Genomic DNA, 12,679 nt, shown 5'->3' with positions numbered 1-12,679 from the left:
ACTTGTGCCTGCAGGCTGGCAAGGGAAGAGGCGCTGGGGCAGCCAGCCGAGGAAACAGTCACTGGAGGTTGGGGAGCGGCCCACATGGGCACCGTTTATTCTGTGCTCTCAGGCAGAATGAAGAGGGCTGGTGGGGATGCTCGTTACTCATTCACCACTCCTACTCAGAACTCGGTCTGAATGGCTTCATGTTATTATTTGTTGGCAGATTCTGCCCACGTCCCTTCAGCGTAAACCCTGGCTTCTCTGAAGCTGGCTTTGTCTCTCACCCCATGGTTGGGTGCGAGCTGCTTGCATTTTGAGGCCCTTAAAGAACTTCACGAAGTAGAAGAGACAAGAAAAGAGGCAGTCACACAGGACACACTGGGTGTACTATTCTTACCAGTCCTTCCAATTCCAAGGAACTCCCGCATCTTGAATAGTTAATGAAAGTTAATGCACAGCTGGGCCCCACTGACCTGATACCTTATCCTAACATGCCGGATAAAGGGTGTCCTTAGGAGGGCTCCCGGAACACAGGGATGACAGGACGACCACTTTACAGAAAAATTTATATTTGCAAATAGTATAGTTAAAAAAATAAAAAGCCAATGTAGGCTCATTGATTATAACAAAGGTATCACTCTGATGCCCCATGATTACTATGGGGAAGGCTGTGAGTGGTGGGGAGAGGGCACACATGGGAACTCTGTACTTTCTACTCAATGTTTCTATGAACCTAAAACACTTCAAAAAATAAAGTTCATTAAAGACTAAAAAAAAAAAAAAATCTATGGGGATATCTCCCTATTCAGAATAGTTTCATAGCCCAACCATTTTTTTTATCTTCAGGCAGCAGCTATTTGCTGTAACTTAAAATACAAGTGTTAAATTTATTATTTTTTAATGTTTATTTATTGTGAGAGAGAGAGCAGGAGGGAGGGCAGAGAGAGAGGGAGAGAGAGAATCCCAAGCAGGTTCTGTGCTGTTAGCATAAAGCCTGATGTGGAGCTCGAACTCACAAACTGTGAGATCATGACCTGAGCCAAAATCAACAGTTGGACATTCAGCTGACTGAGCCACCCAGGCACCCACAAGTGTTAAATTTAAAACTCAAAATCTTGGGGCATCTGGGTGGCTCAGTCAGTTAAGCATCTGACTCTTGAGTTCAACTCAGGTTGTGATCTCACGGTTCATGGGTTCAAGCCCCACATTGGGCTCTGTGCTGATAGGCCAGAGCCTGCTTGGGACTCTCTCTCTCTCTCTCTTTCTGCCCATCCCTCAGTCACACACAATCTCTCAAAATAAATAAATTAATTTTTTAAAAACCTGAAAATCTTAATTTTTTTAATGTTTATTTATTTTCAAGAGAGAGAGAGAGAGCAGGTGAGGGGCAGAGAGAGGGAGACACAGAATCCAAAGCAGGATCCAGACTCTGAGCTGTCAGCATAGAGCCCAACGCAGGGCTCAAACTCACAAACCATAAGATCATGACCTGAGCCCAAGCAACTGACTTGAGGCCAAGTCAGTTGCTTAACCGACTGAGCCACCCAGGCACCACCCCCTAAGAAACTGAAAATCTTAATAGTTACCATTAGTTAAACATTTGCTATTTCCAAGCTGAGCACTTTAATTATCTCATGGGCTTCTTAAAAACAACTCTACCAGAAAGGTGCTATTATTACTCCTATTTCACAGAAGAGGAAACAGGCTTAAAAAGGTTAAGAAAATTGTATCCAGTCATACAACCAATAAATGACCAGCTAGGAAGTTAGCATTAACTGAAAAAAAAAAATTAAGTTGAGGAGAAGCCATCAAATATTTTTTGCCTAAAAACAAACAAAATAAACACTCAAAAATTTAAAAAAAATAAAATAAAAAAACCCTTACCCTAGAAGATAAACAAGCTGTAGTTGACAAGCTTGGGCGAAGGGAGAGATAAAGGAGTAAATAGAGGGACATAGAAAGTGGGTATCATTTTCTAAGCAAGATACAGCTAGTGGGGGGAAGGGTGGTTAAAAGAATTCTCCCAGAAAAAAAAAAAAAAGCTAAATTTGGAGAAAGAAAGGAAAGGGAAGCATAGGAGAAGAGAGAGAGAAGAGTATTGAGAGGATGGGTCATCTCATTTATTTGACTTTCATATTAGAATTAATTGGTTTCAGGGTGCCTGGGTGGCTCAGTCGGTTAAGCCTCCGACTTCAGCTCAGGTCACAATCTCGCGGTCCGCGAGTTCGAGCCCCGCGTCAGGCTCTGGGCTGATGGCTCAGAGCCTGGAGCTTGCTTCCGATTCTGTGTCTCCCTCTCTCTCTGCCTCTCCCCCGTTCATGCTGTGTCTCTCTCTGTCTCAAAAATAAATAAACGTTAAAAAAAAAAAATTAAAGAATTAATTGGTTTCAACAAAATCATAGTCTCTGGTGGCATCAAACGGGCAAATATGCCTTAAAATACTTAAATTCAATTATACAGTTCAATAAAAAAGGCTTTAAATAGTTTTTAGTTTTTATGTAGTGTGGCTGCTTCTGCCTGCCTTCTGTGTCTTAGAGTTTACACTACTGTGTCCGGGGCCCCTGGTGGGGTGAGGATCTCACTGCGCAATACTTAAAATATGTGTTTTGGGAGACACCTGGGGGGCTCAGTCGGTTGAGAGTCCAACTTTGGCTCAAGTCACGATCTCACAGTCTGTGATTTCGAGCCCCTCATTGGACCCTCTGCTGTCAGTGTAGAGCCCACTTTGGATCGTCTGTCCCCCTCACCTGCCCCACTTGCACTCTTTGTCTCAAAATAAATAAACATTAAAAATTTTTTTTAAAAAAAGATGTGTGTCTGGGGTACACCGTGGCCCCAAATGCAAGCCAGTTGCTTCGCCTGGTGCTTAAATGAAGAAACAGCCACCTGTTCCTAAACTGGAGAAAACGCTGTGTTTGTCTTCCTGAGGCTGTATGCTGGTCTCTTCCTGAAGGATTTTCAGAAGGAGCCTTAACTTTGCTGGAATTCTGCCCCCATGTGCTATTGTAGAATGTAAGCCCTACGGATGGATGGACTCGAGGGGCAGCTGTCCTTCTACTTCCTACCCAGCTGTCCCCAAACACTAGAACCATGTGTCAGGAGAAGCCACACCCAATATCAACGATGAATCTCTTGCTCTCTGTTCTCTTCATTAAGACATTCATTTTAAAGGACACACCTTCATTTCAGAATTCTTTACCAAAATTACACTGTGACCTCAATCATTCCAATTAGCAAATACCACCAAGTAACTAGGAAATTGGGTTGTTGGCAGGCCCCTGTCTCACAGCCTCAGGTAGGTCATCACCTTGCATCTCACATTCCTTATCTGGACACACAGGAGTGGGTCAGGTGACCTTAAGCCCTTCCAGATACAAACTTCTATTATTGTGTTCACCTCGAGCCACATAGCAGGCAAAAGCTAGAGTTAAAAAGAACTCTAAATCTCAAACTCTGACCGATGAATGAACTTTGGATATATTACCCAAGACAGACCAGTTCACACTCAGACATAAGATCACACACACTGCACAAATATACTCATGTACATGGCCTCTACCCTATATACCGCATGCAGCCTAAAAAAGTTGTATCTCAGGGCACCTGGGTGGCACCAGTTGGTTGAGCGTCTGACTTTGGCTCAGGTCATGATCTCGTGGTTCATGGGTTCAAGCCCTGCATCAAGCTCTGTGCTGACAGCTCGAAGCCTGGAGCCTGCTTTGCATTCTGTGTCTCCCTCCCTCTCTGTCCCTCCACTGCTCGCATTCTGTCTCTCTCTCTTTCTGTCTCTCAAGAATAAATAAACATTAAAAAAAAAAGTTGTATCTCATGCACGTAAAATAAGAAAAACAGTCTCTGTTATTGCCCTGGTATCCCATGAGAACATCTTAGGACAAATTGATAATAAGGTCAGCAAAATGAGCTGTCCTTTATGGGTCATATGACTGAACTTCCAAACCTGTACAGACTCCTGCTGTTATTATTACAAAACAGCAAAAGGAATAAAATAGTGATGAGTTAATATTTAATTGTTGAGCAATCGTGGAGAAACCCAGACTGAATTCAGAATGTTTAAACATCCAAATGGTGGATGACTCTGAGAATAGCACATCTAACAGTCACTGTGTGAGTTTACTGATCCCTGTAGCACTTCGGAGCCTCAAATCCTGCATTGGCTCTCTAGTTAGATTTTTACTTCAGTTACCTTTTATTTATTTAGTCTGTCTTTTGTTTCTGAATTACTTACCCCTGGATTTTTAATTAAAGAAGTCCAGGCATGAATAAATTCATAAATCAAGAATAACAATGTCTCATTTAAGGATTTTCAGGTGGTGAGGTGACTGCAGCTTCAATGATGTACATATATTTGGTTTCTAGTGAGTTTGGGGTCTTAGATTAAATTACAAGAGATTTAGTATAGTTAATAATCACCATTTACAAGAAGGGAGGATAACAAACTACATGTACATGTTCACGTAGGTCACGTAGGTCCTGACAAAAGCACGTAGGTCACGTAGGTCCTGAAAAAGCAAAATGTACAGAAAAATCTGTTCCTATTTAGGGTGGAATGGAGTCAGTGCAGCAAGGGTCAGAACCTCAGCATTCTGGAGCTCCCCCCAACCACAGTCTGCATTCAGCCACTGTCCCCACCGGCATCACGTAACTAGTCACGGCACATCTCTGCTTACAAACACTTGAGCAGGCGCTGTAAGGCCCTGCGGACCCCACCAGTCACTCTTCCACAAACACTGTGTCCCAGCCCCACTGAACTACTTAGTCATTGGTCCCTGGTAGTGTGAAACTCCCTCTTGTGCCTCGGACCATACCCTTCCCTCATTGGGAAAATCTACCCTCTCCAATCCAGAGAAGGCTGCTTTTTTCCAGAAATACCTGAGTCTTGATGGCTCTCCCATCAACTGAAGGACTTCTGAACTTGTGTCTTTGGAACACTTACAGCTCACCAGTTCTTCCAAGCACCAGATTCCTATTATCTTTGAGCAATGGCCAAAAGGTGAGCCCTTCCCACTCCCTGACGGCCCTGGTCATCTCTTTGCCTACTCTAACGCCCAAAGAGCTCTGAGCTTCCTTGCCATTGATCAACTTCCTACTGCTTCTTTCTCTCTGTAACCTTTACCTGAGCCCTATACAACTTCATTGCATGTTAAAATGTCTCTCATCCATAATCATGTCATCAATGTGTCCTTCCCTCCACCTCCTTAGGCTAAACGAACTCCAGCTCATCCCTACAAGGACACCACTTTTCCTTGGCAATTTCCAGGCACATTTCCTGAGGAGATGCCATTCATTCTCCTTCACCCCACAAACTATACCCAGGAGTTGAGAGAACCCCAATGTCAGTTTCAGATAACACAATTCCTTTACCCAGTCAGGCTAATGCTAAACAAGCCTTTACACTACATCCTGTCAACGTCAAAGTGCTGACCTCCAGACATTCCTCCTCCTCATTCAAGGAGCCTTTGGCACTTTGCCCAATCTTCCTTTCCACACCAAATCCTGCCATTATGCTGGATAGCTTCAAGATCTTGGTTCTGTGGTCTCAAAAGAATGTCCCCTCAATGCCACTTAAGCTATCCTTCCCCTGGCCACCTCCTAAACCTTGTCATCACCCAGAATTGTTCTACCTATGAAGTCTTAAATTCAACAGCCTACTCTGATCACAAACTATCACTTTTCATTTCAATTACCATCACCATATCTGTATTTTATTTCAGCAAGACTTTCAGGATCCTGACTCCTCTGCTGTCTCCTTTTCTATCAACCTATTTCTACTTCCCTCCCTGTCAAACTAAGACTCTATGACACATCACATTAATCACTGTCTTACAAATACCCTCAACTCCACTGCTAAGTTCATTATCTTTCCATTGCACTCTCCCTTGATAATCTCATGTCCTCTGTTTGGGTATTTCTGATATATAATTTCTTTTTCTATAGAAGATGTGAAGTCATTTGCTTTGCAATTTCTTTTCACGAGACTGTAAAATCTCTGTACTTAATTTTTTTGAGCTAGAGAATTATCTTGACACAAATACAGGTATAAAATACTGCCAAAAATTTGCTCCCGATGCATGTTTATAGCATTTTTATGAGAAGTTTCCCAAATCATGATAGCCACATGTTTTGCACATTTATTGCATGCCAAGCATGAGTATTCAAGCTTTGTGAACTCTAGGGTCTACCCCAAAATTCTGCAAGATATTTTCTTTTTTTAATGTTTATTTACTTATCTGAAAGAGAGAGAGAGTGCACACGAGCAGAGGAGGGGCAGAGGGAAAGAAATCCCAAGCAGGCTCCATGCCGACAGCCAGAGCTGGAAAGGGGCCTTGAACTCACAACCCCGGGATCATGACCTGAGCTGAATCCAAGAGTCGGAGGCTCAATCGACTGAGTCAGCCAGGCATCCCTCTGCAAGGTATTACTGACCTCAGCTCTCAAATGAAGAAACTAAGACTCAGACCGATTATATGAAACCAACAAGGTCCTGCTGCAAGTCTGCAACAGCATGGGCTGGGCTGTAGTTCTGGTTCTGAAGGAAGCTAAAGTCCATCTGCTTCCCACTTGCTTGCTTCTCCAGTGTGGGAATTTCTGTACCCATCCAGTTCAGTGATGGTCTTCTTACCAATGCTAACTGGAGAATATTTGTTATCTGTGACATGGAAATAATATGCAACAGTATAATCAATAGCTAAAGGACCAGAGATTTTCCCTAGAGTCGACGTTATGGATGACATCTCTTTAATTTTTTTTTTACATTTTCTTTAACATTTATTTATTTTTGAGAGACAGAGACAGAGTGCAATCAGGGGAGGGGCAGAGAGAGAGAGAGGCAGACACAGACTCAGAAGCACGCTCTAGGCTCCAGGCTCCGAGCTGTCAGCACAGAGCCCGAGGCTGGGCTCGAACGCACGAACTGCGGGATCATGACCTGAGCCGAAGCTGGACGCTCAACCGACGGAGCCACCCAGGCATCCCATGGATGGCATCTCTTAAAGAGATTACTCCATGCCCAGGCCACGTATTTTTTAATATTACATGATTTCCTTTACTGAAACATACCATACCCATATCATGCTTTATAAAGACTTACTATAAGAAAATCCTATTAAAAAGCCAGTTCCCAACTTTCTTTTTTTTTTTGCCATTAGAAACAATATTGATACCAACTTTCAAAGTTCCTTTTTTCTAAATTCTGATCACCATAACATCTGGGAGAGATTTCTAAGATCTTGAATTTTTCTTCAGTCATACAGCCTACAATGGGATACTGACTAAAATGTTAGCAGTCACCAGAAGAAAATGATATTTTTCTCTATACACATCCCTGATCCCTTTAACGTGCCATATTTTTTGAAGCTACAAACTGATCAGTCTTACCCTCTGCCTCAACAAAGAGGCAAGCTTTTGGTTTCTCTGTTCATCAGAAAAGAGAGAAGCAGGTCCTCGAAATTTAAATAAACAGATCCAAATTGTTCCCAAAGGGAAGTCAGTAGCAAAGCTTTTCCAAAGCTTTGCAAGGCAGTGGAAAGCAATTTGAAGTCTGCCTAAACTTAGTATTCTTATACTGGTTTGAGGGGGGATTTGAGTAGCTGAGGTAAGAAATCAGGAAAGAGGTAATGATGAGTAGCAGAGACATTCTTCACTTTGGGTAGGATAGCTTTTGTCATTTCCAAAGCGCACTTTGAAAAGGAAAAACCTGCTGAATCTTCTTTTGCAGATATGCGAAAATCAAGAAAAGGCCCCTGCTTGGCAAAGGCAGAGCACAGAACTGTGAAGAGGCCCAGATGCCTTGCAAAGGGAAATCCCTGCCATGGGCTTCTCCTTCTGGCACTTGGAACACAAGGCTGGGAGAGCCGCCTCTCCTGTCACACCCACAGAGCTGGCCTGTTAAGCAGGAACAAGCAGCCTGGCATTCCTTGGCACCCTGGCACTGGATGAATTAAAATGTCAACAAGCTGTAGCACTTCCTTTAAGCTTGCAACACTTGCTTCAAGAAAATAATGTATGTATACAGGCTCAGGAGACATTTATCTTTCTCCTGAGAGAGGATGTTCAAGTGGATACTTTTATCACATTTAATTCAATTAGCAATTATTGAGCACCTACTATATGTCAGACACTGACTGTGTGAAGTGCTGATGATAAAAGTAATGAACAAAACAAACCCCGGCTTTATGAGTCCCACAAAAGCCTAAGAAAGAGCCATGAGAAAGCAACTCTAAGACAACAGAAGCAGATTAGACTAGCAGATGAGTGCAGTTCTGTTGAGAGGCAGGGCATGGAGAGGGGGAGGGGCTAAAGGGAGAGCACAGCAGGGGAAAGTGGTCACTTTGGAGCTGGGTTTTCTCCAAACTTCAAGCCAGGAAGCCCATCTCAATCTTTCCTTTCAAGGTTCACTGTTCTAAGAACTCACAAAGGCCTGGAAAGAGCTACATTCTTTAGATACATAATATCCTAATTAGTGGCCACCCTCGGAAGCCAAACAAATCAGTGGGGCAGCAGACTTCAAAGCCACTCATCTGATGACAGGCTAGGACACAGAATGACTTTAAATAAGAATAAGCCCTGACTGTGCTGCATTTTGCTAACATCCCAGTTATGACCATTCCCAGCATGCCTAATTTTTTCACTCCTAAATTTTTTTTCTCTTTGTCATGCCAGAGCAAGATAAATCTGTCTTCAGTAATCCACAAAGGGAAATCTTAACAATTAATTTATTTTTTATTTTTATTTTTATTTTTATTTTTTTGAGACAGAGAGAGACAGAGCATGAGCAGGGGAGGGGCAGAGAGAGAGAGAGGGAGACACAGAATCCGAAGCAGGCTCCAGGCTTTGAGCTGTCAGCACAGAGCCCGATGCAGGGCTCGAACTCACAGACTGTGAGATCATGACCTGAGCTGAAGTTGGACGCTCAGCCGACTGAGCCACCCAGGTGCCCCAACGATTCATTAATTTAAAAATGCATATAAACTCGATCCTGAAAGTTATCATTCTGTTTGAATTTAGTAAGTGAGCAAAAGTTCTTGAATCCAACTGACATATTTCCCAGCAGGGCCTAGCTTCCTCTTGGTCTAGAGGCCAACTTTATTTTTTAAACTATAGGTTACATAAGCAAATGTTCAGCCTTCAGAATAGAATTATAACCTAATAGTTGGTTCTAGCTTAGGACAGGAGACTACATCTCTATCTTGAGCTGTAACATGCATTCATTCCAAAATTTCTGAAGTACCAGTTATGTACATTAGCAGGGGTTCAAAACTGGAGCCCTCTCCACCTCTCTCCATCTGTCACACCAACCTCATTTTCATCATAGAATTTATACTAGCTGGCATTGTAGGATGTGATATACTAGAACAAAAGCTTCATGAGGGCAGGAACTTCAGTACCTTTGATTTTAGCTTTGATCACTGCTATAATCCCAGAGCCTAAAACAGTGCCTGGTGGAAAGTACTTGCTCAATGAGCTACATGATGGTTCATCCAGGTGAATGGATGAGCCAGGCATTGTGCTGTGTAGTTGACATGAATTTACAGGACACAGAAGTAGCTACCTCATTTCTACATAAAAGTAGTTGATGGGTTTCAGTCTAGAGCAGGATGGAAGGATGTGCCTTCAGGCTGATTTGCTTTAGCAAGCACATTGTTTCCACTTAGATCATGGATTGATTTGGGGTGATTTGACGTAGAGAATAATGGAGATTATGGAAAAGCAGCTAAATTCCCTCCAATAAGTGGATAAATAAATAAAAGAATAAGTGTGTTTGATTGAATATCAAAGTTTCTAAAATAGCAATCTGGGATCCTTTCCCTCAGGATGTTACATTTAGTAGGGTAAATAGACACGTTACGATAAACACAGTGGATGCAAAACACACATAAATAAAGTGTTGAAGAAGCCCCAGAAAATCAACAATTAAATAAAAAAGACAGGTGAGGATATTGAGCTGAGGCTTATCGTAAGAATAAGAATTTGCCAGTTTTGCTCATTTGCAAAAATCTTCAGTAGTTCCCTCAAATACCCACAGAGACTTCCCCGACTTTGTATAGCCTGTTCAGATTAGACATAGCAGCATGACTTTGAGCCAAACTGGCTGGGTTCATACCATGGGCTGGCCAATTATTAGATGTGTAAACTATGTCGCTATCCTTACAAGTTATCCAACAATACTAATATACCTACCTCACAAGGTTGACAGAAGAATTAACTGACTTAATAACTGTGCTTAGAATAGGGCCTGTCATTAGAAGCAACATCAAGTGATAGTTGCTATGATCTGTTATTGTTATTAATGGAATCACTATTACTGTTGTTGCTATGAACAGAATAGCATGCCTAGAGGTGAAAAAAATTACCAATTATGATTTAAAGGCAGTTCTAGTTTCCATCCTAGGCAGTGAGGTCAACGGGGTCTGCAAACGACGACCCATGCCAGAGAGAAAGCCAATTTTAACAGTCTAGGTAAATCTTGCCCCCAAAACACATAGCACAGCCTTTAATATAAAGGGATGTTAAATTGAGCTAGTCACATATATACAACATGAGCTTAGATAACAGATGCATTACAGAAGGGAAGTTCCCTGGGGCGCCTAGTGGCTCAGTCGGTTAAGCATCCTGACTTTGGCTTAGGTCATGATCTCACAGTTCACAAGTTCGAGTCCCGCGTCAGGCTCTGTGCTGACAGCTTGGAGCCTGGAGCCTGCTTTGGATTCTGTGTCTCCCCCTCTCTCTGTCCCTCCCCTGCTCATGGTTTGTTTCTCTCTCTGTTAAAAACAAATAAAAAAAAACTTAAAAAAAAAAAAGGGAAGCTCCCAATGAAAATACATAATTACTACTTATTGATAACGGGATAATTAATTGGTAAAAGGGAAAAAAAATGGGAAAACCTAAATGTTCAACAGCAGTAGAAGATGTAGAATACTATATAGTCATTTAAGAGTCTCATGCTCTACCGACTGAGCTAGCTGGGCAGTTTATAGTCATTTAAATAATTGTGCACAATCCATCTTCTGCCTCTATTGTTGACTCCTAGTTGAAAATTAAGCTTTTCGAAGTCGCTGTGCTCTTAAAGAACTAATTTCTAGAACTTAAAGTCACAGAGTGGGAAGCCTAGGATGTGATGACTGTGGAGTGCTTTGGAAAATCCTGCTAAGTGGCGACTCACCTGTTGCTTGTTAGGGATCTTGAGGGCTGCGCACATTACCAGGACCTACTTTGTTTTCTGAAGTCAAGCCCTCGACTGAAGCAGAGGATGGTGTACAGACCTACTTTGTTTCCTGAATTCTAGAGCTGGGCTGGAAAAGAGGCTGCTGTTGCAGGTGTTTGAGAGAGATTTCTGGTCGGTTCTGAATCCCTTTGTCTGCAGTTGCTATGAAACATTTAAAAGGTGAGAGGCGGTCCTTTATTTCCTATAGCTCCTTGTGTATAAAGGGTTTTATACAGGTGAGAGCAGCTGATGCCTTAGTGGGAATATTCTGATCTGGAGTCTCTTCTGCTTCCCCAGAGTGAATTTCTTAACAGATTGAAAAATTCAAATTAGTGTCCATTGGCTACATCTTGAGTGTTCCCCGAATTGGGAAGAGGTGTAGAGAGCACTGAACAATGAAACAATGAACTGGCTGCAGTCAGGGGGAAAGGTGTGAAACCTCATCAACCACAGCTTCTTAGACCACAGAGGGAGAAAATGCAGAGAAAATTAGTTGAGCCGTAGCTATGGGGCAGCTGGAAAACCTCGTAAGTGCAGTGGCCGCGATTTCTGAGTTAAATATTGGTGTTCTGAGTATAGACCAAAACTGAGCTCTGTTGGAATATTTGGAATATGTGATTTCCTAATTCTGCAAAATCTTAATGGGAAATCAGACAGATTGTGTCCCAAGAAGAAGAAAACATAGTAGCTGCACTTGAGAAATCTTGAGGAAGTTGAAAAGTAAATGGATGATTTGAGAAATCTGAGAAAACTGGAATTTGAAGACAGGTGTTTAAAAATTTTTTTTCTTAAGGTTGTTTATTTGAAGAGAGTTTGAGCATGCGTGTGGGGGAGAGGCAGAGAGCAGAAGAGAGAGAATCTCCAGTAGGCTCTGCATTGTCAGCTCAGAGCTCGACTCAGGGCTCAATCTCACAAACCAAGCGTTCATGACCTGAACTGAGGTCAACAGTTGGATGCTTAATAGACTGAGCCACCCAGGTGCCCCTAAAACTATTTTTTAATTTAAAAAATGTTTATTGTAGAAAATTTGGAAAATACAAAACAGCATAAAGAAAATAAACTGTCTGTAATCTCACCACCGCGAAGTAACAACTCCTGGTATTTTGTTGTATTTTCTTCTACTTTTGAAAATTGAATATGTAATGTTTTAAAACTATGGTAAAATACACATAACAAAATTTATCATATTGCTCAGTTGCTAAATTTTTTCTTTAATGTTTATTTACTTTTGAGAGACAGAGTGTGAGTGGGGGAAAGGTAGAGACAGGGGGAGACACAGAATCCAAAGCAGCTCCAGGCTCTGAGCTGTCAGCACAGAGCCCAACTCGGGGCTCGAACTCACAGATCATGAGATCATGACCTGAGCCAAAGCCGGAAGCTTAACCAACTGAGCCACCCAGGCACCCCTCATTTTACTCAGTTTTAAGTGTGCAGTTCAGTGGCATTAAGTACATTCACACTGTTGTGCAGATA

Source organism: Neofelis nebulosa, chromosome 14 (genome assembly GCF_028018385.1).
Source record: "Neofelis nebulosa isolate mNeoNeb1 chromosome 14, mNeoNeb1.pri, whole genome shotgun sequence".
Taxonomy (NCBI): Eukaryota; Metazoa; Chordata; class Mammalia; order Carnivora; family Felidae; genus Neofelis; species Neofelis nebulosa.
Note: the sequence above shows the minus strand (reverse complement) of the source record.